General features: G+C 36.5%; 1 long non-coding RNA gene across 1 annotated transcript; it reads right to left on the bottom strand.

Moving 5' to 3' along the window:
- Window positions 1-12,084: 12,084 nt before the first annotated feature.
- Window positions 12,085-27,595, bottom strand: LOC128778827 (uncharacterized). Its single transcript, XR_008424578.1, has 5 exons — window positions 24,553-27,595; window positions 20,881-20,994; window positions 20,584-20,779; window positions 17,026-17,158; window positions 12,085-13,704 (listed from the first exon to the last, which is right to left on the bottom strand). It is a non-coding gene; the product is annotated as an uncharacterized LOC128778827 (long non-coding RNA).
- Window positions 27,596-27,860: the final 265 nt, after the last annotated feature.

The following is a 27,860-nucleotide window of genomic DNA, read 5'->3' as shown; positions in this document are numbered from 1 at the left end:
AAAAGTCAATCTACAAAAGAATACCATTTGTGAAAGAAATATAAATAGGATCCACAAATTGGCAATTGTTCTAGGCAGGTGATGACTATGACATATAAATAAATATACACATGACTCTCCAAAAGTTAGTGGTTAAATTGAAATAGCTGATCATATGAATAAATAAACCATATTGGACTTCCATACCAAAGCTTTAATAAATCCAACAGAGGGTTTCTCTCTCATAATAAAGCTTGTTGATATTCCATACACTCAATCATTTCATGCTTGCAGAGTATGTGACCAAATTACATGCAAGAATGAATGGGTCAGATCATACTCACTATAATTATAATTTAACACACTTGAAAGACTATAGTTGAAGACTCATCCAGAATAAGGTAGTTGCAAAACAACGGTCTATTTTAGCACAGAAAATGTATATAGGATAATCTAAAAAATAAATGTCTAATAAAATCTGGAAACGCGATTTAAAAATAACTATCCTTTTGGTTCCTAGATATTCATGTTATTAGTGCCTTGTTTAGCCTCAATGCATGGTTGAAATGATACCCAGAGTGTAAGTTTTCCTGACTCCAAGTCCTTCGACTTTCCCACAGACCCCTTCCTACTTCTCTAAGGATATATTAAAATCTATTATGGATACAGTGTCATCTTCAACTCTGTCTTTATTCAGAGAACCAAGGTTTGATAATGCATCCTTGTTTGATTCCTATAACCTTCTGACAATGCTGACTATTCTGTTGAATTTTTTTTTTGGGGGGGGGGGGGGCAGCAGCAAACCTTTTAAAATGGCGTTTAGAAGCCAAAGACGACATCATGGTCATGAAAGTTTACCTGGTAGAATTCATTTCTTAAAATTATGAAATGATGAAATGATGATTCTTGGATGTGAAATATTTATCATTTCATCTCTGCATAGTATTCTATGACTTTGAAGCATTTTAAGCTACATTATAATATATATTTTTGAATCATATTATCTAAATTAATATTTACCAAAAATATGACTTCATTTGTGAAAAAAATATATATAAAAGTTTAAAGATATTGGGATCATTTCACTCAGTGTAGAAAATACTAGTAAATATCAACTTCCTGTCTTCTATTCATAAAACATTTCTAGAAAGAAAAGAGAGGCTGCCTACACCCTCACCGGAAAAATGAAAAGAATACTAGCAATGGAGTGAGGAGTGAAACAGAATAATAGACATAGCTTGTTTAAAAACTACATGAAGGTAAATGTTGTCAGATTTCTTTAAAAATGACTATTCAGGAGTGCCTGGGTGGCTCAGTTGGTCCAGTGTCCAATTCCTGGTTTTGGCTCAGGTCATGACCTCATGTTTCATGAGTTCAAGACTTACACTGGGTTCTGTGCTGACAGCATGGAGCCTGCTTGGGATTCTCTCTCCTTCTCTCTCTGCCCCTCCCTGGCTCGCTCGCTCTCTCGCTCTCTCTCTCTCTCTCTCTCTCAAAATAAATAAGTAAACTTTTTGAAAAATGGCTTTTCCAACAGCATTTACAAAGTATTTATTCTTGGGGCACCAGGGTGGCTCAGTCGGTTAAGCCTCCGACTTTGGCTCAGGTCATGATCTCACAGTTTGTGAGTTTGAGCCCCGTGTCAGGCTGTGTGCTGACAGCTCAGAGCCTGGAGCCTGCTTTGGATTCTGTATCTCCCTTTCCCTCTGCTCCTTCCCCACTTGTGCTCTGTCTCACTGTCTCTCAAAAATAAATAAATGTAAAAAAAAAAATTTTTTTTTAAACAAAGTATTTATTCTTATGCCAGAGACTATGATAGTTACTGTGGTAGACTCAGATATGGCCTTCCCCTCAAATACTTCATAATCTAAGCCAGAAAACGGTATGTTAACAAATGTGATCATTCCATTTGACAGGAACCTTAATGGAAGCATGCAACATATATACACAGTGCTATGGAATACACAAGAGGTGTCTGTTAACTCTGCTTCAGTAAAAAGGACAATCTTCACTGAGGATCTAACTTTGATTCTTGAAGAAAGAATCAAGATTCACCAGGAAGAATAAAACCTGAGCATTTGGGTATAATTATAAATGTTTGAGATTCAAGAGAAAAAGTGAGGCATAAAGCCATATAGGTCAGCAAACCACAGGGCTTCGTACAATGTTGCTGTTGCCATTGTTGTTTTCCCACCGAAATCTAGGAGGAAAGAGAAACTAATTCAGATGCCATTTTTAGCTTGAACATCCCTCAAATAACCTGTTTAGGTGAAAAGGATTTGTGTTTTGCTTTTATTTTTAAATAATAATACATAAGAACTGCAAAAAGCTACCTCTGATTAATCTATAAATTAGTTCTTTTACAGGGACTGACTTCTTGCTTTTAAAAATTAATAATGTTCCAATAGCATACACAGAGTTTAAGTCACAAAAAATAAATCTGTTGGAGTTTCTCTAGTGAAAAGGCCAGTGTTCTAAAGATAGGCTAAAAAATAAACTTATCAGCTTCAGAAATCTTAAATACCATATCCCTTTTTGATGTGTTCAATCATTACAAAGTATCTGTTGACAAGAGCTTATGGCAGTGAATATTATCACACTGAGAAAGCTGGAGGTTCTACTTTTTTAATTTAAAGTAATTTTGCTGTTAGGTTCTTTTATCACTTTTTTATTCAATAGCTATCTACTGAGCTACTATATTAGGAAATGGTTTTATACTTTCATCACTTTTGTGATTTGGCAAAGTTTATATTTTCTGGCTAATAAGAGGCTTAAGGATAACCAACTATATAAATGTCTACATGACTCTCTATGATCCAGAGACCAATGGATTAACTAGGCAATCTTTATGAAGACACACTAACCAGTCATCCATCATGTTAACAAACATGCAATAGGAATTAATGAGATTATTGAAGGTATCTATTTATTATAGACTTAGTCCATGTAATAAATTGTAAATCAGATGATTGGCAGAGGTGATGAAGTGTCCATGGCTGAGGATATTAAGAGACTAGGTCTTTTAAAGTCAAAGAACAAATCAAACTATAAGTCATCAATTGGGTGTCTGGGTGGCTCAGTAGGTTGAGCATCTGACTCTTGATTTTGGCTCAGGTCATGATCTCACGGTTCATGAGATGGAGCTCTGCATCAGGCTCTGAGATGACAGCATGGGGCCTGCTTAGGATTCTCTTTCTCCCTCTCTCTCTGCCCCTCCCCTACTTGTGCTCTCTCTCTCTCTCCCTCAAAATAAATAAACATTAAAAAACCCTATAAGTCAATAATAAAATATCACATGCCAAAAACTTTATAGGTAGCAAAAGCTTTATGTTCTTCTATAAGTAAAAGACTTCCTTCCTTCTCTGATGACTTCTAAGATTTTGTCTTTATCACTGGATTTGAGTACTTCATTATTATGTATCTTGGTGTGGTTGTCTTCATGCTTCTTGCCCTTGGAGTTTGTTGAGCTTTTGGATCTGCAAGATTATAGTTTTCCTCAAATTAAAAAAAAAATGCCCATTATGTATGCAAATGTTTTATCTACCTCCCTCTCCTACAGAGAATGACCACATGCATGTTAAGCTACCTGAAGTTGTCTGTAGATCACTGATGCTCTGTTGATGTATTTGTTGTGGTTGCTACAGTTGTATTCTTTTTTTTTTAACCTGTGTGCTCCCTTATAAATCCTTTCTATTGCCATGACTTCAAGTTCACTAACCTTTTCTTCCAAAATGTCTAATCAAATGTTAATCCCACCCAGTAAGTTTTTTGCCTTACACATTGAATTTTCCATGTCTAGATATTTGATTTGTATCTTTTTGAAATTTACGGTATCTTCGGCTAAAATCTGGTAACATATGGAGTAAGTTATACCAATGTTTAGTGTTCTTTTCTGCTAATTCTAACATCTGTGTCAGTTCAGGGTTCCTTTTGATATGTTTATTCTCCTCATTAAGAAGTCTTACATTTGTGTACTTGTACCCATCTTTCTAGGTGCTGGATATTTTATATTCCTAAAAATTTTCTTGAACTTTGTTCTGAAACTTAAAATGTTACTTAAAATCACGTTGATCCTCTTGGACCTTGCTTTTAAGGTTTGTTAGGCATAACCAGGGAAGGGTTCATTCTAGGACTAATTATTTCTACTACTGAGGCAAGAGTGGTCTACATACTCTAGGCAATCCCCATTAGTAATAAGGCTTTCCAGTCTAGCTGGTGGTAATGGTTCTTGATGGTCTGTGCAAGCATCAGGCATTATTGCGTTTAATCCTTTTTTATGGTTCTTTCCCTGGCCTTGGAGAGTTTCTTCACACTCATGCACTGATCAGTGCTGTGCTGTGCTAAATAATCAAGAGAGACTCTTTGCTGGTCTCTGGGATCTCTTTCTGATCATTTTCCCTTAAAGTAGTTTGTCCTGAGAATTCTCACTGCCCTGGTCTCCCAGACTTTCAGCTGTATCTCCTCAACTCAGAGAGTCTGAAATCACATATTTGACATAAAATATTTTATTACAGAAGAACATAAAGCTTTTGCAACCTATACTGTTTTGACACATTGTCTTTAATTGCTGACTTTTAGTTTGATTTGCTCCTTGACTTTAGAAGGCCTGCTGTGGTCTTTTAATAGCCTCAGCCATGGACCCTTTACCACCTCTGCCAATCACCTATCTCACATTTTACTGCATGAGCCAAGTCTGCTTGGAGAGTCATTCAAGGAAGTAAGCTGGGACAATCATAAGATTCATCTTATCTTCTGACAACTATCAGAGAACACTGCCCTTCACTGCCTAATGCCTGGTATCTAGAAAGTTGTTACTGCATTATATATTGTTTAAGTTTATTTATTTGTTTTGAGAGAGAGACAGTACACATGCATGAGAGCAGGGAAGGGGCGGAGAGAGAGAGAGGAGAGAGCGAATCCCAATGCGAGGCTCAATCCCATGAACCATGAGATCATAAGCTGAGCCAAAACCAAGAGCTGGATGCTTAACTGACTGAGACACCCAGGCACCCCTGTTATTGAATTTTTAAGAGGTGAAGTAAATAAATAGAAATATATATCCTTGAAGTGATAAAATTCATACAGGAAGTCAAAAGTCAACTTCACATTTAATGGACAAACATGGAAAACATTTCCATTAAAGTGAAGGATATCTACCATAAACTTGATTGACATTTATCTTGGAGCTCTCATTAATGCAATGAAGATCTAAAAAGAATAAAATGAATAATATTATTTGTAGTTGGAATGAAATTGTCTTCTTAGGAAAAACTAAGGAGTCACTTAGAAAAGGAAAGTATGTCATTTACAAATACTATCTTTAAAAAGAAAAGTTTGATGGGGCCCCTGGGTATCTCAGTCAGTTAAGCGTCTGACTCTTGATTTCAGCTCAGGTCATGATCTCACAGTTGTGAGACGGAGCCCCATGTCAGGCTCTGTGTTGGGTGTGGAGCCTGCCTAAGATTTTCTCTTTCCCTATGCTCCTCCCCACCTCGAAAAAAAAAAAAATCCATTCTGATCCTGATAATAAGATCAATAGATGTTTACTAAAGCAAACTTGGGATATGAAGAAATGTCTAAAGTAACGGTCATCCATAATTTCTCATGGAATAACCCTTTAGACACAATTGACATGTATAAGTCTAATATTTGAATTTCAATGGTCCTGATTTCCTGCATGCAAAAAATCTTAACCTCAAAATGTTTCCTAGCAGTTGTTTGGATTGTGCCACATGTGCTTAAGCCTAGTCTGTTTATATTTTTCTACTCTGCTTTCTTTTGCTATGGCATCCTCTGTCAACTCTCCTATCAGAGGCTTTCTTGAGCTTTCAATTTGCCAGACCTGCCCAGGGATCTGTTGTAGAGTTGGAAAAATTGTCAATTGTTCATCTCTGCTAAGACATTATTTTGTGGCCCCAAAATAGTGCGATATGTCCCTCAAGACTCAGAGTATACTTAATCCAATAAAGTTAATGTTTACTATCCCTCTTTTTTGGAAATAGAGTCCCTTGGGAAAAGAGAGGCCATAATCTGTGGTGATCCCTGTTTATCACCTTCTACCTCCTTTCTCTCCTCCAAAGTCTCAGGCACTAACATCCTCATCTTCCTTCATGTATAAGCAAAATCTCCCATGTATATCAACTCTGGAAAATTAACTTTAAGGGTGAATATAACCAAACCATGTCTCCATAATTGTAGATCAATGAAAAAGAAAAAGAGAGAATTAGGGAAATGTGAGGGAAAACAAGAATGACAGACAAGACACTAGAGAGGATTGCAGAAAGATGGAAAATGAAAGAAAGATAAGGAATGACAGAAAGGGAAAAAGGGTAGGAGGAATGGAAGGAGGAAGGGAGGGGAAGTGGATGAAGGAGGGAGGGGAGGATAAAACAGAGAGAAAATGAAGGAAGATGAGACTGTTGAGATTGAGACAGACAGATTGAGACTGTTGTTTATGAAAAAGAAGACATACAGAACTAATGACAGAAACATAAATTTCCATATGTCTTGAAAATTTTTCAAAAGCTAAAGTTTTCTTTAGGATTGACCATGTGACAATTCTTCCTTCTTTTGTGGGAAAAAAAAATGATGTTACTAAATTGTGACGAATGCTCTTATAACAGTTGAAAGCAAGACTTTCAACATTCCTTTACCAGTATATACATACTGCAACAAAAGACAAGGATATAATTGGTTAGCAAAATCTTATGAAAATATTATCTGTATCCAGAAAGTATGCTTGTTTTCTGTTAAATGTTTCATTAGAAAATAGAAGGACAAAGTCTCTCCTACCCAAATGTCTTCAATAAGAGTCAGAATGCTTTATTTTCCACACTTTATCTTGGAAAATTCAGAGTACCAGAATCTTTGAAAGATCCATTAACAAAGAACTGAAAAGCATTGTAGGCAATATCCAAATTATGTTCGATAGTATAGTATACAGTAAGATAACAGTAGAAAACCCTATTGACTGATATTAGTCTTTTAGAAACTTTAATTATATTGCATTTAAAATAATCAATAGAGAATGACTAGAAAGGAGAACAGACAGTCTATATTTTAGCAATATTCTAAAAACACGTGCTGGCTGGCTAGATAGATGGCTGAATGGATGGATGAGTAGATTTTCTATTTTCCATTTTGTGCTATTACATGAACAAGACTGCTGATGGAATATATGTGGGCTGGAGGGAGGTAGAAGGGAAGGGAATAATCAAGGACAATTCTGAATTTTTGATATGAGAAAACTGGTAGATACTAACAGAATATACTAGCTTTGAGAAACAAAGTGTAATCAGATTGGAGGAATAAGAAAATCAAGGTTTCAATTATAACACGGTTAAGTTTTAAATTTCTTTCAAATACCTAGGTAAAGCTATTAAGTAGGCTACTGAATATGTTTTAAGCAAAGGTCAAGTCTGTGAACAAATATTTGCCAGCCACTGACCTATAAGTAGCATGTAACATCATTGATGGACGTGGTCACTTAGGTAGAAAATATAGATGGAGAACAAAGATCCCAGGAGCACTCCAATATTGACAAGAGAAAGAACCAGGAAAGTGTGGTGTCTCAAGTCCAAGAAGGCATTTTAAAAGGGGGAGTGTGGTCAGCCATATGCAAGATTACTACAGAAAAGTCAAGCAAGATATATTCAGAAAATGAGACTCCTGAATTTTACTCTATGAATTTTACTGGTTATCTTGATATTAACAGAACTCAACAGAAGCATACTCCTGATATACTGTTAAAAAATATTTTTAGGGATGCCTGGGTGGCTCAGTTAGTTAAGTATCCGACTCTTGGTTTCAGCTTAGGTCATGATCTCACAGGTTCGTGAGTTCAAGGTCTGCGTGGGGCTCTGCAGCCTCCTTGGGATTCTCTCTCTCTCCCTCTCTCCCTGCCCCCTCACACCCCCCACTCATGTGCATACTCTCTCAAAATAAAAAAAAAATTAAAAAATTTTTTTATTTAAAAAATTTTTAATGTTTACTTTGGAGATAGAGAGAGACAAATCATGAGCAGGGGAGAGACAGAGAGAGAGGAACACACAGAATCTGAAACAGGCTCCAGGCTCTGAGCCATCAGTACAGAGCCCAACGTGGGGCTTGAACTCACAAACTGTGAGATCATGACCTGAGCCAAAGTCAGACACTTAACTGACTGAGCCACCCAGGTACTCCACAAAAATATTTTTAATGGTCACTCAGCATGCCATCATGTTCAGTCTATGTTGTATCATAACATCTAGTAAATACTTTATAAAATATGTTTTGTTGGCATCCATTTTTGCACTATAACAAAGACCATAATTCTGAATCTCCTCGTGCAACTAAAGTTATATCTTTGATGATTTCCCTACATAAATTCATAGTTGAGGTATTTTATTTCAAAGATAATGAATGCTGTATAGGCTTTGAATACATCTTTCCAATTTCTCCTTTTGCCATGAAGGTTAATTTAGAACATATTATCATTCCTGATCTGGTGATAAGATGTAAATGAAATAAAAATTATTTAAGTTAAGCTATAGCTTTCCCATATAAACAACCCAAACCATTTCCTTATACTTATTCTTTATACATTATTCTTTTTATTTTATTTTATTCTTTTACATTTATTTATTTTTGAGAAACAGAGTGAGACAAAACGTGAGCAGGGAAGGGGCAGAGAGAGGAGACACAGAATCTGAAGCAGGCTCCAGGCTCTGAGCAAGCGGTCAGCACAGAGCCTGATGCAGGGCTCGAACCCATGAACTGTGAGATCATGACCTGAGTCGAGTCGGATGCTCAACCGACTGAGCCACCCGAGCGCCCCAATACATTATTCTTTCATATACTCAACAAAGCCAGACATTTTCAGTTTACATGTGGGAAAGATACTGGAAGAAAAATGATCATTTAATCTCATAGTTTCTATTACTTTGAGTCCATATTCTATGCATCTGTTACTGAATGAAGGTGAGTTCTGAGTAAAACCTAGACATTCTGAATTGAGTTACTAGGTAAACCTACAATTAAAATGACTCAAACAACATCCTAACTAGAAAAGCATATAATATAATCAGTGTAAAAAAAATCTTTAGGGTTTATTTTTACCTCACAGACCAATAACAATCAAAGTTAAATTAAAATATCCTCAGTGCTTAGCACATTACCTGGCACTTAATGGGTGCTCACTAAATATTTGTTGACTGAATTAAAAGCCAGCTCAGGAGAAAATAAAATAGATCAACATTACATTCCCTCCTGTGGATAAAGAGGCTGTTTTGCAAGGCAGTCCAAGAATCAATAGTAAAATAATTACTTTAGGATTCTGATGATTTTGGAAATAAAATTGCAAAGTCTAAATTAGGTTTTGTGTTGGTTTCTGTCTCTACAGTGTTATACCTTCCTTTCTAAAATGAACCTACAAAAGCATTTTTTTCCTCTAAAGCAGTCAAGTATTCCTTAAACACCAAATTAAACACTATTATTTATCTTTAATGCATGATAATAGAATAAATGTACATTCCCAGTAATACCCACAATTTCATCTTTCCCATTACAAATGTTCTCCCAACATGAGCATGTTTTAGGCTGGTCAAAATCAACACCTCTATTAAACAGTATTTTCCTCCAGTCAATATTTTTCTCATTCAAACATTTACTTTCAGCAATCCTTAAACTCCAGAGATCTAAATATAGGCAACCTCAACTTGAAAAAATTCACAGCTAAAACTAACATATACTCTATGCCAATCTGTGCACCAGCTGTGGATTAAAATGTGCTGAAAAGCAGAACATTTTGTCTCTCTTCAATGATCAAATAGTCTCTTGCAGCATATACAACTCTCCATTTAACAGTAGGAGGATGGTGTGGCAGGAGAGGGAGAAGAATCTGGGTGATTTTGTTTTGAGGTATCTGGAGGTGCTGAAATCCACTTAATTTATAGTTGTCATGTGGTTCTTTAAACAAAAAACCTGTGTGAGTATTAAATAGGGACAGGGAGAGTAGCGGTAACTGAGTTAGATTCTTGGAAAGAGAATATCTTCCTGACTTTTTCAAATTACTTTGAGATTTGCTTCCTGTTTATTTTCTGGCAAACATTTAAAAATAGTTGTCTAAATGAGGTCGCATTTGCAGAGACTTTAGAAATTCCTTTAACTGTAGAGTTCCAAGAAAAAAAAAAAATGACAGATTTATTACAGGGGCAAGCATTAGCCAAAGAGTTCAGTTAATTATTTTAAGTCTCTTAAAAAACGTGAATGCATTTTTGTATTAATATAGTATTTACCAATATGAATTTTCCTAACACTTGAAGAATAAAATTGCCCAACCATTCCCTAGAATCCTATAGATCACTAATTCTTTGCTTATTCTTTCATTTTAAATGGCTCAAGAACTGTACTGGGATTATGTGGCATAGGATGTCTTAGTTAAAGAGATTGGATGCTCACTGACCTACTTAATAGATCAATAAAGCATAATGCCAAAGGGAAATAAAAATTTCTTAAAATTGTTGATTTCAAATTCATGTTCAATATTTTCCCAGTATTTTGCAGAATGGTCATATTTTTATAGAGACTTTTGCCTAGTGGCAAATTAATTTGTTTTACTTATTTAGTTCCCCAAAGTACAAGTTCTATTGTCTTCTAACCACATGACAAAACAAGAATAGTTACAATCCTAATCAGATTGAAATATGTATTATTTCATTTTAAAGAACTATAACTTAAATTCTTCACCATAATTTTATAAAGACAAAGCACATATATGTTAATCAGACTGCTAAATGTGGAATCGTTATTCACTGAGAGTCAAAATGAAAAGCTTACACTATATGAAAAAATTAAAGGAAAATATTTGTATATATGCTTGTACATCCTTACATAAAAATAGGTAGACACGTTATCTTTAGATATTGTCTCACCAACAGGAAAGGAAAAATGGACAGTTTAACATACCAACAGTTAAAATGTACAATTTAAAAAGCAAAACTATGAAAAATAAAAGTAATATAAGTAACGTCTTTCTTACGTTTAAACAGGATTTTATACTTTTAAAAACACTTTGTTTTATTATCTCATTGTGAACTATATAACTACACTTTGAGATACGAAAAGACAGACACTATTATTCTTAATTTCTACATAAGACAAACATAGAAATGAAGTGATTTTCACAAACCTTAAAACTGATCTCATTTTTTTTACTCTTTTAAACTTCAAACTGATACACACACACACACACACACACACACACACACACTGAATTACAATGAAACAGCCAAATAAAAATGGACAGACTTGTATCTTAAAAGGATATAAAAGGAAAAATTGATATATGCATTAAAGTAAAATGACATAGACAATCAAGCCAAACAAAAGTTAAAGCAAAGAGAAGATGAGACAAAGCATAAATTACTGTAACCAAAAAAAAAAAAAAAAAAAAGTGGTGACTGTTGTTCTCTTCCTAATTCTAAAAAAAAAAAAAAAAAAAAAAAAGACTTAATCAGAAATCTAAATGTAATTTCCCCAAAACGAAGCTCCACCAAAGAAAAGCAGCACAGTATAGGTTAAGGACCACTTAATTACTAACTATAATCAGCCCATTTCAATTGACCTTTTAAGCATGATTAAAGGTTTTATCGTTGAATTTCACAGTTTTGTTTTTTTTGAGCCAACTTAAATTCTCTATCCTTGACCAACGTGCATAAGGATACATTATTAAATATACCATGTCACAGCTACCACTGCTTCCATTATTACTAGTCCTTTGATGGAGAGAGTACTTAACACCTTAATGGAGCCATATAGATACATATATATACAACATTCTATGTATCTTACATATATATATATTTTCTTTGAAATTCAACACCAAAACTCCTCTCAAATAACCAGTAACATTTTTTTAGATTTAGGTTTTAAATATAAGGTATTATATCAAATCAGAGGTAAACATCATTGATTCCAGAGAATTTGCTCTGAACTGGCCAAATGTTGAATTCAATTAGAGGGTATAATATGTTATCTGGGGTTATCCTGTTTGCCTATATATATATATATATATATATATATATATATATACACATACACACACATTTTATTTTACAGCACCTCATGTCTTAAATGCTCAGTAGACCTAAGATTCTAAAGGTCACTGAAGAAATGTCAATGTTACCAGCATACACATTAACACATCTAACACATTTTTCTTATCAGCTATCAACACCTCAACTTAGATTCAAGTAATCAGTTACCTGGCAGGGACCTAGAAGAATAAAATATAGGACTTGTACATTTTAATTAAGAGGAAAATGTGACAAACAGACTCTCTTATGAGGTAGGAAAGGACAGGTATAACTGGGAAAATAAGAGCAAAGGGCAAGAGGGGTTGATGGAAATGGTCTAAACACAGAACAGACTACTCTGTTTGCCTTTTCCAGCTTCATGAAAAACTGCAGGACTAGGCTCATCCTTGGTTCTAAACCAGCCATTTTAATCTTCTCAATAAACCAACAGATTCAATATTTGATTTCTCACATTTCCACCAAATCCCAGCATCCCCTCCACTACACACAAACAAGCCTAAGGGAGCTGCTGTGGGGGGCTCTTAGTTAAAAGATTTCCACTTGAAGGTGTCTGACACCTGGGGTAGCAGAGATCAGGGGGACATTGCCAAAGTGTGAAATCTGCCTCTGTTTCCCTGCCAGATTCTTTGTCTTGGAACAAAGCCAAAGCGTAGGCCTATTGGGTCCACCACCACTGAATGCGGAGGTAAACAGAAGAGCAGGAGAGGAGCACCTTCATCATTATACACTGTAAGACGCTCAAAGAGGTTTGACCTGTGAGCATAAAGGCTGGGTTTTGAGTCAGCAGGGGGTAAGTGCAGTCTGAGGTCCAAAAAAGATCCAGGAAGTCCACTCCAGTGGACCAGAAACAAAAAAATGAAAACAGTTACCTGCATGGTCTAATTTATTTAGATTTATTCTGCCTAGTGGAGTCTTTCTCTGTGTTTTTTTTTTCAATATTTGCTTTTTCTTTTTTATAAGTAATCCATGTTAACTACAGAAGACTTGGAAAATACACAGATGAAACTATACATCACCTGAGATTCTACCACCTGGAGATAACCACTAATAACATCTTCATGCATTTCTTCCCAATCTGTTATTTTCCTCTTCATATGGATCTTCATATATAGTTGCAGATAAAAACAGAGAGATATTTTGCCTTATATGGTGCATATGGTTGTATAACCCTTTTTATCAGTTATTTGATGTGAATATTTTCCTAGTCACTCAAATTCTATAACATGATTTAAAGGCCACAGGGTCAGGTATAGTGTATCACCGATGGGTGCTGATGACTCAGGGGAACTCACAGGCAAACCACCATTTCTTAATTTTTACCAGTATCTTCCCTAGAATGTTGGAACACTGAGTCCTGGCTCTCAAGAAGAGAGGAGTCATCCCCTGGCCAAAATCCCCTGGTCATACTGCTATGACGCCACCACCATCTGACTCAGTATAAACACAGCCTACACCTGTGGGGTTGGACTTACCTGGAAAAAGAAACATCTGCTAATTGTCCACAACCTGTGAATGGCGTCTGGGACTGCCTGGCCACTCGGGCCAAATTCAACTTCTGCAGCCCCATTTCTTCAGCTCTACCTCGTCCTGTTCCCCTCCCTGCTCGTCTTTGTAGGTGTGATGCCAGCACATCCCCTTCTCGAGTCTGTTTCTGTGATGAGAAGTGCACAGAAGGAGCATTAATAACACGTATCACGCACTGTATTGTTTTCCCTGGTGACCTTTACATAGAAGTACGCGAATTTTACTCTGGCGATACCTGTGGTAGATCTTCTCACAAAGGGAGGGGATCTTCTTTGCACTTTTGTCATATTCATTTAACTTTTTTTTTTTTTTTAACTTTGCGGTTCCCCTGCCTGCGCCCAAGACTGCAAGGCTCACTCCAGTGGCCCTCCCACCGGGCGCTGGAAAGCGTACAGTACGGGACCTCAACCAAGCTCCACTTTCCCCCCACCGGCTGGAAGACCGGCTAGGGGCGGCACCCTTCTTGGCCACGCCCAGTTTCCCAGGGAGCCGCGGTTTCAGCGCCGGGCTAAAGCAAACCACACGCTGGGATTACGCTCGGCCCCTGAGCGGACCTGCGCAGTGGCTTCAGGCAGCAGGCGGGAATACTACGACCATCCATCAGAGGCTGGAGGGGAGGGCTGGGGTTCCCCACTAAAAAATTACTTAATGAGCACTTACTCTGTGCCATTCAGTATGTAACATGATCGTGGTCTTTATTGAATCTCCATTACAGCAAAGGAGAAAGGAGATTGAAAAAAAATAAAACAATAATAAAATAATTACAAGTATTAAAAAAATGCTATCAACCAAATAAAGAGGTCAAGATCAAAAATACTTAGGGAAACAGTTTGAAGACTAAAGTCACAAACGCTGTCTTGAAGAGGTTTCTAGCACATTGGAAGACTTCCTTTCCCCAGGACCTCAAAAACTTTATTTTTCTTACCATTTTGTGCAACATCTGATGCATTACAGGCTAGGAACCTTAGGAATTCACCATTTCCGCCCCACACGTCCCTCCGCCCCACCCATGTCCAGTCTTTATGCCTTCTCGTTTAAATATGTTTATTGACACCTCACTGGAAATGTTTAAATACCCGTAGTGAATGAGTTAAAGGATTAAGCATGATAAAATGCATTTTTCTTTCTAGCCTGCAGCAGTTCAATACATAAATTATGTCTTTGATCCTGGCAACTCTTCGGCAACTAAAAAGATGTTTGAAATAGGAAAACAGGAAATGCCACAGAGAAATGTGTCTCTTTGTTTCTTTTCAAAGAAACCTTCCCATCAGAGGTGCAAGAGTAGTGAAATATGCTAGAATTTAAGAGTCAGCCACACCTTTAAAATGAATTCCAGCTCTGCCACTTGCTTAGTGTGATGACAGGGCAAATTACCTAACCAAACTGAGTGCGCCTCAATTTCCTCATCTATAAAATGAGAATATAGTTCACAGTGCAGTATTATTCTAAGAATTAGAAATAATGTATGTAAACCATCTGGCATTTGGTGGCACTTGATACATTGCTATTGTTATCAATACTTAAGAACCTGTGATGTATGAACTATTAGCTACATTACTCTCATGTCCGCCAGGATCAGAGGTGAAATAAATAACTTTCCCATAATTAGAAGGTGAGGATTTAACTTTGAATCCTGTTCTTAACTGTGTTTGGAGCCCTGAGAGGAACTAAAATGTGGAATAGCATCTTAGTAGATTCCATCAGTGGTGTCTCAAGTATAAGGCCATTTAAAGTAACACTTGGTGGATAGAATAATATGTAGTACCAGGATGTACCTTAAAAGTACTGTGGCAAGGTGAGGGCTGGGACTGCTGATTTGCCTGCAACTGTCATAACTCAGGCAAGAGTAAACTTAAAAAGCAATGGGAGAGCAGGAAGGATAAGGAAGTTAGGACCTAGTGGATTAGTTGTGGTAAGAGAAATCTATCATAGGGGGTCCCAAAGGAGCACTCCTATGCACCAAACATCAATGAAGGAATCTAATTCAGACCACATTTCAAAAATACTTTACTTTTTATTGTAGGAAAGAAGTTTTATTTGAAAATATTTGTCAGAGATGGTAGTGGACTAATCAACAGCCTGGACTGCATACAGAGCGCAGGACTCTTGGGTGGAAAGGGCTTGCACAAGAAAAACTATTATAGTACTCCAGCTATGAGATTGAGCTCCAGCCTGAAGCAAAGAGCAGGAACCACAGAAATCCAAGCCTTTGGACTGAGCCAACATGGGGACAGGAAAGAGAAGAAAAGGGGTATGAAGAGGCACAGACTCATAGGAAATGCTCCTGGGGCTCTGGTTATAGGTTGCTTGGCAGCAAAGATATTAGGGAAGCAATAGGAAAGCCTGTCAGTCACAACTAAGTCAAATGTTCACCTCAGAGTCTTAATTCCAAGTCCTGTCAGATGGAGGGATGGAGGCACTTGTTATATATCCTGGTTTAGTAAAAAATGCTTCAGAATCAGGCAGAATATTGAGTATGTATTTGGAAGACTTGACTGCATGTATCTGGAAGTGTTGGGAAAAATAAGCCTAGGGAACATGAAGCCTAAATGGGACATCCACTTTCTTCATCATAAATGGTAATACATACAAATGGACTTTCACACAGGGACCCAGACTATAAATCATTATTGGTCCACCACAAAGTCAAGTGATGATCTCTGGAAAGGTGGTTTTGGGGTTTTGTTTGTTTGCTTGTTTGTTCAGAGAGAAAGAGAGAGAGAGCATGCGTGCAAGGTGGGGGAGGGGGGGAGAGAGAGAGAGAGAGAGAGAGAGAGAGAGAGAGAGAGAGAGAATCTTAAGCATGCTCCATGCCCAGAGTGATGTGGAACTAGATCCCATGACCCTGGGATCATGACCCAAGCCTTGATCCTACAACCCTGGGAACATGACCTGACTAAAATCAAGAGTCAGATGTTTAACTGACTGAACCACCCAGGTGCCCCTGGAAAAGTCTTTAAGTATAATATTATTAGACACAAAAACATTGACTGAAGGTCTATTCCCTGAAATACAACATATTGAAACCCAGAGGGTAAAAAAGGAATATGAAACAGCATGTTTAAAAAGTCTAGATAAGAGGTCCTAATACATATAAATCTATCTTGAGTATTGAGAATTTAGATTAGTAGAATTATAGTTCAAATATCAGAGCAGGAATATGGAAAATCCTGCACTGGCCTATTGTGGCAACTTCAAGATATTCAACTGGCTTTGGCACCGATATGTCTTCTGACACACACAATACTCTGAAGACAGGCAAGTTTCAGAAGATAAGGAAATCAGTGTGCTTGACACGGGGTGTAGGAATTTCACATCTATGTGTGTTGGAGTGGATGTTGGAGAAAGCCAGAGTGGAACCAAGTGTTTTTCTACAATGTTTAGTAAGAGAGTGGGCTCATTGGATGGACATACTCATACCATGGATTATTTCTAGGTATCGACTCACCTTTGATAATGAAGATGTTTTCCATCCATATAATTGTTCCCCTCACATCCTCTTGCCTGATAACGTCTTTTTCCCATGATGGATCATGATTACTGAAGCTCTTTCATATAGCAGACCACCGAGGTCAGCCCTCCTGGAGAGGACCCACGATGATCATGATAATTAATGGCGCCTGTGACAACAACAGCTACCGCTACTATGGTAGTAAAAAGTCGATTGCTACCATCAATATTGCTGCTAACATCATTGACAATACTACTCCTATTATTATTATTATTATTACTGTTACTGTTATTACTACAATTTATCTCTATTATTATTAGCTTCTAGTGAGTACCTTCTATGTTCTAAGCACTATATTTGGCCCATTAAGTAAATTTTCTCTCATTTATTAATAGCACTACACTATAGATAATATCAGGTACATTTAACTTGTAAGATGGTTAAGTGGCCTAACTCAAACCATTCAGCTATCAAATGTTTGAATCAAATTCCAATCCAGATTTTACAGACTTTCAAAATCCATACTCCACAATGTTATCTTTCTATAGGAAAGCACCCTAGAAAGCTCATTTTAATTATATTTTTAATTCACTGTATTATATTTATAAGGCATTTTAAAACTATTTCTTATTATAAAACATTTTCAAACTTATAGAAAATTTGTAAGTACGGAACAAGCATTTCTGTTCTCTGTGCCATTTGAGAGTAATCTACCAACCTAATGCCCCATCTTTTATGTGCATTTCCAACAAACGAGGGTATTCTCCAACATAACCACTCCAAAAATCAAAATGAGGAAACTAACGTTGATACATTACTATCATTTAATCTTTAGACCCCATTCAAGTTTTGTTAATTGTCCCTACAATGTTTTTTATAGGAAAATAATTAGTTGAGAATTATGTGTTGCATTTAGCTGTCATATCTCTTTATTCTTCACAAGGGAATTACTTCTCAGTCCTTTCTTGACTTTCATGACCTTGTGTTTTTGAAGACTTTAGAACCAGTTATTTTGTAAAATATTCTCCAGTTGAGGTTTGTCTAATGTTTCCTCATGATTAGATTCAAGTTATGTTTTTGATGAAAATATCACACTTTCCTAACTGTATCCTATTAAATGGCATACAATTTGGACTTGTCTCAGGACTGACGATGCTCACTTTAATCAGTGATCAAGGTGGTGTCTGTCAGGCTTTTCCTCCATAAAGTAATTCTTCCTAGCCTCCTTGGTAATAAATGCATATTTTGTAGGGATCTATTTTAAAACCATGTAAATTTCCCATCTTTCCTCAAACGTTTAATGTATCAAATGGCCGTAACTTTTCAAATAAGTACTATTCTTACTGCCATGTTTTCCTTTTGATGCTGGAATTATCACTGGTTTGTCTGGTGGGAGTCCCTTCAAACTGGTTTCTGGATCTTTTTGACATTATCCAATCATTTTGGGGCCTTTTTTAATTTTTCCTGGGACAAGAAAGATTTTTTAGACTGAAATGTGCCCTGCCTCAATCAACTATTCTGGAATCAACCATTTATCCTAGGAGCGTTGGTTTCTTTCAATGGAAAATGATATTATGGGGCCATAGTCTAGGCACTAGGTCTGTTCATGATATTATGAAGCAGCAATCTGGGTACCAGGTCTGCTATATATGTATAAACATATGTATACTTATGTGTGTGTATGTGTATATACACACATATGTATATATATTCTTATATTTACACATAATTTACATCTATATTTATATCTATATAATTCTGTATTTCTTTATGTATCTATATGTACTGAAAATTAAGGGTTCTTTCTGGTTTTATTCCTTTCCATATATGTATAACTCTCCTCTGATACCTGGGTCACCTTATCCTTAACATAGTTACTTATTTGATCCACCCTCTGTGTATAAGCAGTCTGTCATGTCCAGTTTTGCACAGCTGCCCTCCTCACCTCACTTTGGCTCTGACCCAGACAAGGTCACTCCCATAGCCTATGTGAAAACTGCCTCTCCTCTCTTAAGCTTTGATCCGCCCAGTAGAGCAACTGGTTCAAGTATAAATAGAAAAAACAAAACAAAACAAAAAATGTCTGTAACTTTAAATATCTATCGTCTACATTTTATTTTTCAGTACATTGGGAAGAGTTGACTGAAGGACTTTTATATTTAGTTCCTATTAAAGAACAATTCTTCAATGTGATAGATGTTCAATTACATTACTGTGGAGCAGGAGTTGGCTTTGTGGCCCAAATTCTACCTGTAGCCTCTTACAGCCCCAAAAGCTTAAAGCCCAGCAAGCCAAGAATGGTGAATGGTTTTTACATTTTTAAAGAGTTATAATATATATATGTGTATGTACACATATATATACTCATATATACATATACATACACACATATCTATCTATCTACCTACCTATCTATCTATCTATGTATATATGTATACACACAGATCAAATGTGACCCCCAAAAATCTTAAATATTTACTATCTGGGTCTTTACAGAAAGGTTCTAGTCTTGGGTATCTGCTTGCTCTGCCAACTTGGCTAATTCTTTACCTAGAGGTAGTGACATAAAGTGCAAAAAGTTCTTGGGCTGCTTTAAGCCTCAGGACTCTAAAGAAGTTGCAAAGAACCATTGAATTGCCATCTTATAAAAACAGAGGTATGAGTAATTTGCAAAATCATCAGTGAGAACAGGATAGTGCTAGGATAAAATCTTAATCACCCCACTCCTTGTCTTAGATTAAATATGGCCAGGTCCATTAGCCTCTGACTTGCATGGCCATTAGTGGAAGGCTGGCCTCCAACTCTATTTATTTCAATCAACACCCTCTTATGTAAACTCCTAATGCTTTATTATATGAGTTTATATAACTAAAGAATTAATTGAGTATAGCCCCTAATTCAAATTCAACACTAAATCCGTTTTGAAATAAAATGATTGATTGCAAGAATTGCAAAACCTGGAAGTAGAATTTTTCAAGAGAACAGAGTCATTATTTCTGAGTTACACACCAAATATTAACAGGGTAGGCGGGCCAAATTGCCACATTTGGACTAATGTAGTATCTACTTATTAATGAACCTTGCATACTTGGCTTAGTGTTTTGTATTAGAAACACGTAAACCTGGATCTTTAGAGGCAAAACTGCAGTTTCTGGACAAAGAGAAGGAAATCTCATTAATACAGGAAAAAGACTTATATACAGAAACAGTTTGAAAGCCCCACTGACAAAGGCATGTCTGATACCATTTCCTTTCTTCCCCAACAGAAGAGAAAAAAAAGCTCCACTCAGCATTATTTATCAATATAAGTGCATCAATTCAGTTTCCCACATATTGTGATATCCCTGCCTTAAAAACAAAATATCTTCTTTTAAGGTTTTAAATAGCTACATCCTGTTTCCTTTTTTTTTTTTTTTTTTTTAACCTTACCCAAGCAGTGCCCCAGATAGTTAGAAGTACAAAGAGGAAAGGTATTTGAGGAGGGAAAAGAAACAACAAAAAATAAACTTTCACAGTGCCATGAATTCATATTCCAGTATTATTTTATATTCTCACTTAAAAGCTTGGGCTGAGATGTGAGTCCCAGTGCAGTGCTGGTACTAATTGCTGTGAATAATTCAAATTTTATCACTCTCCAGGGCCTCTCTGGGGCCGGGCAGCGGAAGCCATGTTTGGTACTTCGGAACCCACAACATGATTGTTCTCAATGCTGCAAAATACACAGGAAGCTGGAGCTGCTTTATCTGGTAAACTGGGAAAGACAGGACAGAGGAGAAATTGGAGGGCATTAGCCAATCCAAGGAACCAGCTAGTGCTCAGTTCATTCCATACACACTAAGATCTAAGTCTTACCTAGGTCTACGGATCTGGGCTGTATGTGCTCTTTTGTAAGAAGGTTAGAGAAAGCTCTACTTTTCTTTGGCTCAAGAGAGAAATCCTGAAGCTGGTGATGCTTTGAAATAGGTCCTGGAGAGAATAAAGGGAAAAACTGGAAAAAATATATATATATTTCAAAAAATACCTCACTCAACTGCCTTGTCTGCGTAATAACATTGAGCAAGACTGTCACTCTGAAGACATATTAGCTCATTTAGGTAATTAGTGTGAGCAGCATGTTTCCCTACTTATTCCATTCAATTATAGGGTTCTCACTTTGTCATTACTGGAGTGTCTTAATGTGACTTGTAATTAGTGTAATTACAATCCAATGTTAATTATATCTGCCACTTAGACATAATTTTATATAGTAATGGTCTCTAATCTCAATAACCTTATTATGTTGTTTATTCAAACAGGAATTAAGTCTTCTTTCATGCGTCAAATATGGAGATTACAAAAAAGTACTGCTTGTGTCATTTTGGTAGTTATGACAAGGGAATCTCTGAAATAGCAAAATCATAATTTGAGACAATGTCTGCATGTGCAAACAATTACAGCAGTTCCTCCCTGTTTCCAGAAATATGCCCATGTATCTCCAAATAACTGTGTGCAGTGGCAGTTTGAGCCTTGACTTGCTCATGAGTTCTGGGAAGAACTAATGTGTGTACATCTAAAAGAAGCCTATTATGGTGGTTCGGTTTATTAGTATACCAAATGCACTCATTGCTGACCATTTAATGGACCATTGCTCTGAGTAACTAACCATTGTATACAAAGTAATAATATCACCTCATTGGAAGAGCACATTATCTTTTAAAGTGCTCTTAAATATATTATTTCAGTTAATCCTGAAAACAACTTTGTGAGAGTAGCAATAGCAGATATCAGATAATTTGAAAAGATTGAAAAATAAAATAAAAAACATTGACCAGGCTCACTTAGCAAAGGTAGAACTACTAATCAAAAAGCAATTTCGCAGAACAGTTAAGAGCATGAGCTCTAGAGGTAGATTTCTAGGGTTTGAATCCCAGCAACTACACTTAGAAGAAGTTCAGTGCCCTTGAGCAAGTTACTTAACCCAGCAATCCCTTTGTGTCCTATTCTGCATAGCAGGAATAACAACAGTATCTACTCCAGAGGGCGGTTACAAGGATTAAATGGGCAATAGAGAAAAAGCCTAAAACCATTCTTGGCACAAACTAAAAATGAAATAAATGCACGTTGCTGTTATGGTTACTCTTAAGAGCACTCTCATTTCTTGATTTGTAACTTGAAATCTTTTTCCTATAGACTACATCACTTCCTTATAGCTTTTCTTATGCTAATTACTAATTAAAGATTTGATCTTCACCCTGCATGGTTTTGTATACATAGAGTATATTCATTTAGAAATAGATACCCCTGCCCCAGTGCTATTTCCTAAAGCTAAAATAAAGAATCCTTTGGCCAACTCTGCTGTTATAAGAATACCGTACTATGAAGTTCCTTGGGAGAGGATTCAGTGGTTTATTACTCCGTACAAGCACCAACACTCACACTTCCTTAATACTCAGAGTGATACTTCTCATTACTTTAGCGTTTCATGAATCCTCAAAACTTTAACAGACTCAAAGGCAATAACATAGGCAAACTATTCTTTACATTAAGACCTATAAAAATGTTAGTTTTACTTATTTAATGAATCTCAGTATCTGAATTTTTTAAAAAGTGGTTAAGTCAGAATATTACAATTTACGAAATTTCCTGTTGAGCTTTTTCATTTCCTTTAAGGTCACGTTCTTTTCCTAATTTTCGAGAAACAAATAGCTTGCATACTAAGTTTTGAAATGACTTGGCTTCTTTGGACGTATATTCCCTTCTCTGACAAAGCTGGCAAAAATAGATATTTTCATAATTTATTCTCAAATAGAGTCCCATAATCTTCTGCAACAAACAAGAAGGTGGTTTTCGCCACCAATTTTTCTTGGTTAACAAAAACATCAACAAGCAACTAGCACATTCCTGGCTTTGGATTTTTAGACCATTTTTCAAGTTCTCAGGTAGGAGAAATATTAGCTCTTGGAGTGTGCTCTAACCTCAGAGAAAAGCTGGGCCTGTTGGAGTTTATAGCAGTATAAACACGACTGGTTGGGAAATCTTTGGAATGTGCACTGCTGCCAGAGAACTGGTCATTAAATATTAACTAGAAGGTCTTCTGACTTTCTGTTTTATTTATAATTATTTACATGCAGTGTTGGGCCATTTTTGCCAGATAGACAAAAAACACTGAAAGATGTCAATTCATCCATCTTTCAATTCTTCTGGTAACTACAATGACCCAGGTTCAGATATGAAGCTTGAGTTAAATGTGTGGATGAATTCTTGCTTCCAAACCAGGCCTTTGCAAAGAGGCACCAGGTTTTAATGTTCTCAAGTGCACAAAGATCACAGCCACTTCGAGCTGCCATTGAGTTATGAGCTCACAAAGCCCTCCGGCCTGTTGGTCATGCTCTAATTTAGTCAGTGATGTTCCCCTGCACTAGTTTCCAGTTTTCTCCACTATTACCTGGAAGCATTTCTCCAGAGTGTTATTGGTGAGTGGCAGTATTCCCATCAAGAAACTCCTCTGTGGGCAGCACAAGGCCATTGTAGGACATGTCCCTGGTCAGAAGCTGGTGACATACTTCCATTCTTGGCCCCAGAATCAGCTAATTTTTTTTACCTTGAACTGGTCAATCAACTACTTACATCTTACTTTTCCCATCTGAAATTAGGTCCCCACCCAGTCATTTTCCAAAAATGAGGACAGAATACAAAATTAAATCATATTTACTGAATGCTCTATGTTCCTTCCTAGAAATAAGTGAGTTACTAATAATGACTATGACTTCATAGGTGAGGGAGTTGACTGAGAAGCCCAAACAATGCTTATTTAAAATGAGGCCAAGAGTTTGCAATTTTTAAATAAGTCTACATTTTAAGAACAAGCACAGCATGACTTTGGAATCAAACAATACTGGATTCAAATCTAGATCCCAATATTTCCCATATGAATGACCTTGGGCTAGTTACTCAGCCCCGTTAAGACATTATCCCTTTACCTGTAAATAGTGACAATAATAGCATATGTGAGGGTTATTGTGAGGATTATATGAGATAATGAGTGTAATGGATAAATTGTATGGTGTGAGAATTATGTGAATTATATTTCAATAAAGTAGAAAGAAAGAAAGAAAGAGAAAGAAAGAAAGAAAGAAAGAAAGAAAGAAAGAAAGAAAGAAAGAGAGAAAGACAAAAGACTTCACAAACACCTGGGACTAGGAGTTTGCAAGATTCATAATAGTCTGTACTGAGTGAAATGCTGAAACTGCCATGGAAAATGAGACCCAAAGGCTCAGAGAAGTAGTATGCTAGTGTGGACATACTACATAAAGCAGACAAACTCCAGCTCACTTTATTCCATGGGAGAGCTTGTATGAATCACCTATAACCAAAGTATGAAATGCATCGGTAAGAAGGGCTGAGCACTCTTAGAAGCACAGTGATGGCTGCTCTCAGCCAGCCCTGACAGTAGGACAATGAAGGACATTGAGTAGGACATAAGACAATGAAAGCAAAGGGGGTGTTGAAATAAGGAAATGATAGAGGAAGTGTGGCAGTACTTACTGATCAGAAGCGAGGTAGGCACAATTATCATACTGGGCGGCAGGAGGGGATGCCTGTACTGCAGAGAACTATGGAGAGAGTTAATAGAATGTAGCATACAAAGGAACTAGGAAGACGGGCAGCTACCAATGGTATCCATTAAGGATGGATAATTAGGAGGTTGAGAAGGTCATTATAATAAAAAGTCACGATACTGTGCCCAGTTTCCAGACCTGAGCTCGGGTCTGTTTACTTCACAGTTACAACTCCAGGGCCTAGTATTGGAGCTGGTATATACAGTGCTTGCTAAATAAGTGTTGAATGGATGAAAGTACATTCCATAAGAAATTACCCAAGAAAGGAGGGGGTATAAAGCCTATGCTTCTAGCCACTATTATTTTTGTACAAAACAAAATTGTATTAATTTATTTCAATTACTCATTATAACATAAAAATTATTTTCAGATTATATGATTCACAAAGATTGAATGAATTGTACAGTATGTACTTTATCCATCAGTATCCCCACTCACTGTTGTCATTGTTTGCATAACTAGATTTGGTCTTTTGCTGCAATGAGAAAAATGTTTACTCTCCCCTGGGTATTGCTTGTCCTTAGCTTGTGGGCAGTTCACCTTGTTCCTGACTCCAGCCAACTAAGACAGAAGTCTCAGAGCTCCACATGAAATTTTACCACTCTTTGATTGGCCTGCTAAGTTGTTGTCCACTTGGGAAACCACCAGTGAGCAGAGATTTTATCAGTAGCTTATAAACCGTGTCGAATATTGCTTTGTTTCTGTGAGGTCCTGCTCTCTCCACCCTTGTCAGAAATATACAAAATCCAGAACAAAGCCCAACATCATGGCATTTCATGGTGCTTTCTTCTTCCTTGGATTCCTTTTCTCCTACTACAGTGAGGGTTTTTGCCAGTTACGCTGCTCTCTCCTCCTCAACCAGTCATTCCACTAGTAAACTTTCCCTTCAGGTGAATAAAAGTGTTGCCTTATCTTTCTAAATGCTGATTTTTTTTCTCTAAATATCTTCCTTATATCTTAAACGAATGCAAATACCTACAAATAGAATTTTAAAATCTTGAAGAAAGACAGACCTGAAGATTTTAATATTGAAGAGGTTATCTCTTAATTAGCCAGGAAATTTGCTTTGATTTATGTTGATTTGCTTTATAGATCTTGTCAAAACATTAATCAATGATTTTACTGAGCACCTATTGTGTACACCATATTCTTGACTTCTAATGAGTTCCTGAGCTCATAGAGTTGATATACAGTTTTGTCAGAGAGCAAAAGTAAACTAAGTGTGGCTCCATTTAATGAAAATCAAATTATACCAAGAGTCAGAAACCTATGTTCTTGGGTTGGCTCCTCAGAAGTGTAAGCAAGTCACTTAATACTGCTCTTTTCCCACACAGAAGACAGAGATCATATCTACCTTATTTCACAGAATGAAATAAGATAATTTATGTAAAATTGTTATGAAAGTAAAGTACCATATAGGGTAAGGTATTAAGTAAAATAGCAATGCAAGACACCGTATCACAAAATGCTCAGCACTGAGAGAAATAAGGGTTTAGGAATTCAGGGTCAGAGAGGTTTTCACTCATAATGTGGGACTGTTTGAAGCAGGTGATATTTAAATTGACAATAGCAGACCATCAGCAGGGATAGGAAATAGAGTCAAAAACTGATGTACAAAATGCTCCTTCCCACAAATATGCTATTAATCAGAGGATATATGAATTGTGGAGAGAGAAAGCAGAAATAAAGGTTACAAAGGAGGTTGAGTATCAAATGTGGATAGGAATGTCATATAAGGGACACACACACACACACATTCACACAAATATATATCACAGTACACATTTGAGAATAGACAAGCAAAATGAGAAAATGTCATGTAATCTTACTCTGCAGTATAAACCTTTGGCAATTTTGTCTTACACCCTTCTAGACACATTCCTTGTTTATTTAAAACACTTGCCCCATGATATTTGATTTCTTGTTTGTATATTGAGCGTGTTGTAATATCTGGTAGGTAGACAGTAGACACAGAATAAATGTTTCCTGGGCTGAAATGAAGCTGACTCATTTCCGCATGCAGTGTGGGAAAAGGTTTTTATCTTCCTCTCTTTAAAATTGAAGTTAGGTTGGGCGCCTGGGTGGCTCAGTTGGTTAGGCATCTGACTTCGGCTCAGGCCATGATCTCACAGTTTGTAGGTTCGAGCCCCGCATCAGGCTCTGTGCTGACAGCTCGGAGCCTGGAGCCTGCTTCAGATTCTGTGTCTTCCTCTCTCTCTCTCCTCTTCCCCCACTCATGCTCTCTCTCTCTGTCTCTCAAAAATAAAACAAAAACATTAAAAATAATAAAATTGAAGTTAGGAAATTATTTGTTCTCTTAGGATTTATTTTGCTAAGTTAACATCATCAAAATTAACATCAACTTTGCATTTTATCAATTCTCCTTCTGATTTTGTTGATGCTATGGTTGAAATCCAGTCACTTCTATTGACTTTGAATAGCTTTATATTGTTCCAATCTAATTTCTCTAAAGCACAGGTTGTTTCATAATTGATCAGGGAATTAGGTAACTACAACTCCTTGTGTGGGTAGAAATCTAATGGGCATTTTCTTATTTTTCTTACTTCTAATTAAACAAACATGTAGTTAGCAGTTTTAGAAAATTTCTAAAGTATAGTGAAAAAGTTAAGGGGTGCCTGGGTGGCTCAGTCGGTTAAGCGTCCAACTTCAGCTCAGGTAGTGATCTCAAGGCTCATGGGTTTGAGCCCCGCATCAGGCTCTGTGCTGACAGCTCAGAGCCTGGAGCCTGCTTTGGATTCTGTGTCTCCTTCTCTCTCTGCTCCTCCCCCACTCATGCTCTGTCTCTCTCTCAAAAATAAATAAACATTAAAAAAATTTTTTAAAAAAGTTAAAATCATTTCTAACTATATAACCCAGAAATAACCACATTAACACACATAAGTGAATAAAATGCATTTTAGACTTGAAAAAATATATTATCGATATACTCTATGAGAGATGTTTTTCCTCTCAAGGCAATACCAGTTTGGTCAGTGGATTTGAAATTAAAGCATTAGGTTGAATATATATATATATGTGTGTATATATATATATATATATACACATATGTGTATATATATATATATATATATATATATACATATGTGTATATATATATATATATATCCAGATTAGCCTTTACATTAGAAAATAATCAGAAAACAATCACTTGAAAAGGTTAATAAACAAGAATGGCTTATTCTTTCCATGATGTTTGAATTTCTTGAAGTCACC

This window comes from Panthera pardus, unplaced genomic scaffold, assembly GCF_024362965.1.
Source record: "Panthera pardus isolate Hobbes unplaced genomic scaffold, ASM2436296v1 HiC_scaffold_10, whole genome shotgun sequence".
In the NCBI taxonomy this organism is placed as follows: domain Eukaryota; kingdom Metazoa; phylum Chordata; class Mammalia; order Carnivora; family Felidae; genus Panthera; species Panthera pardus.
This window is presented reverse-complemented; position numbering and strand designations above follow the sequence as displayed.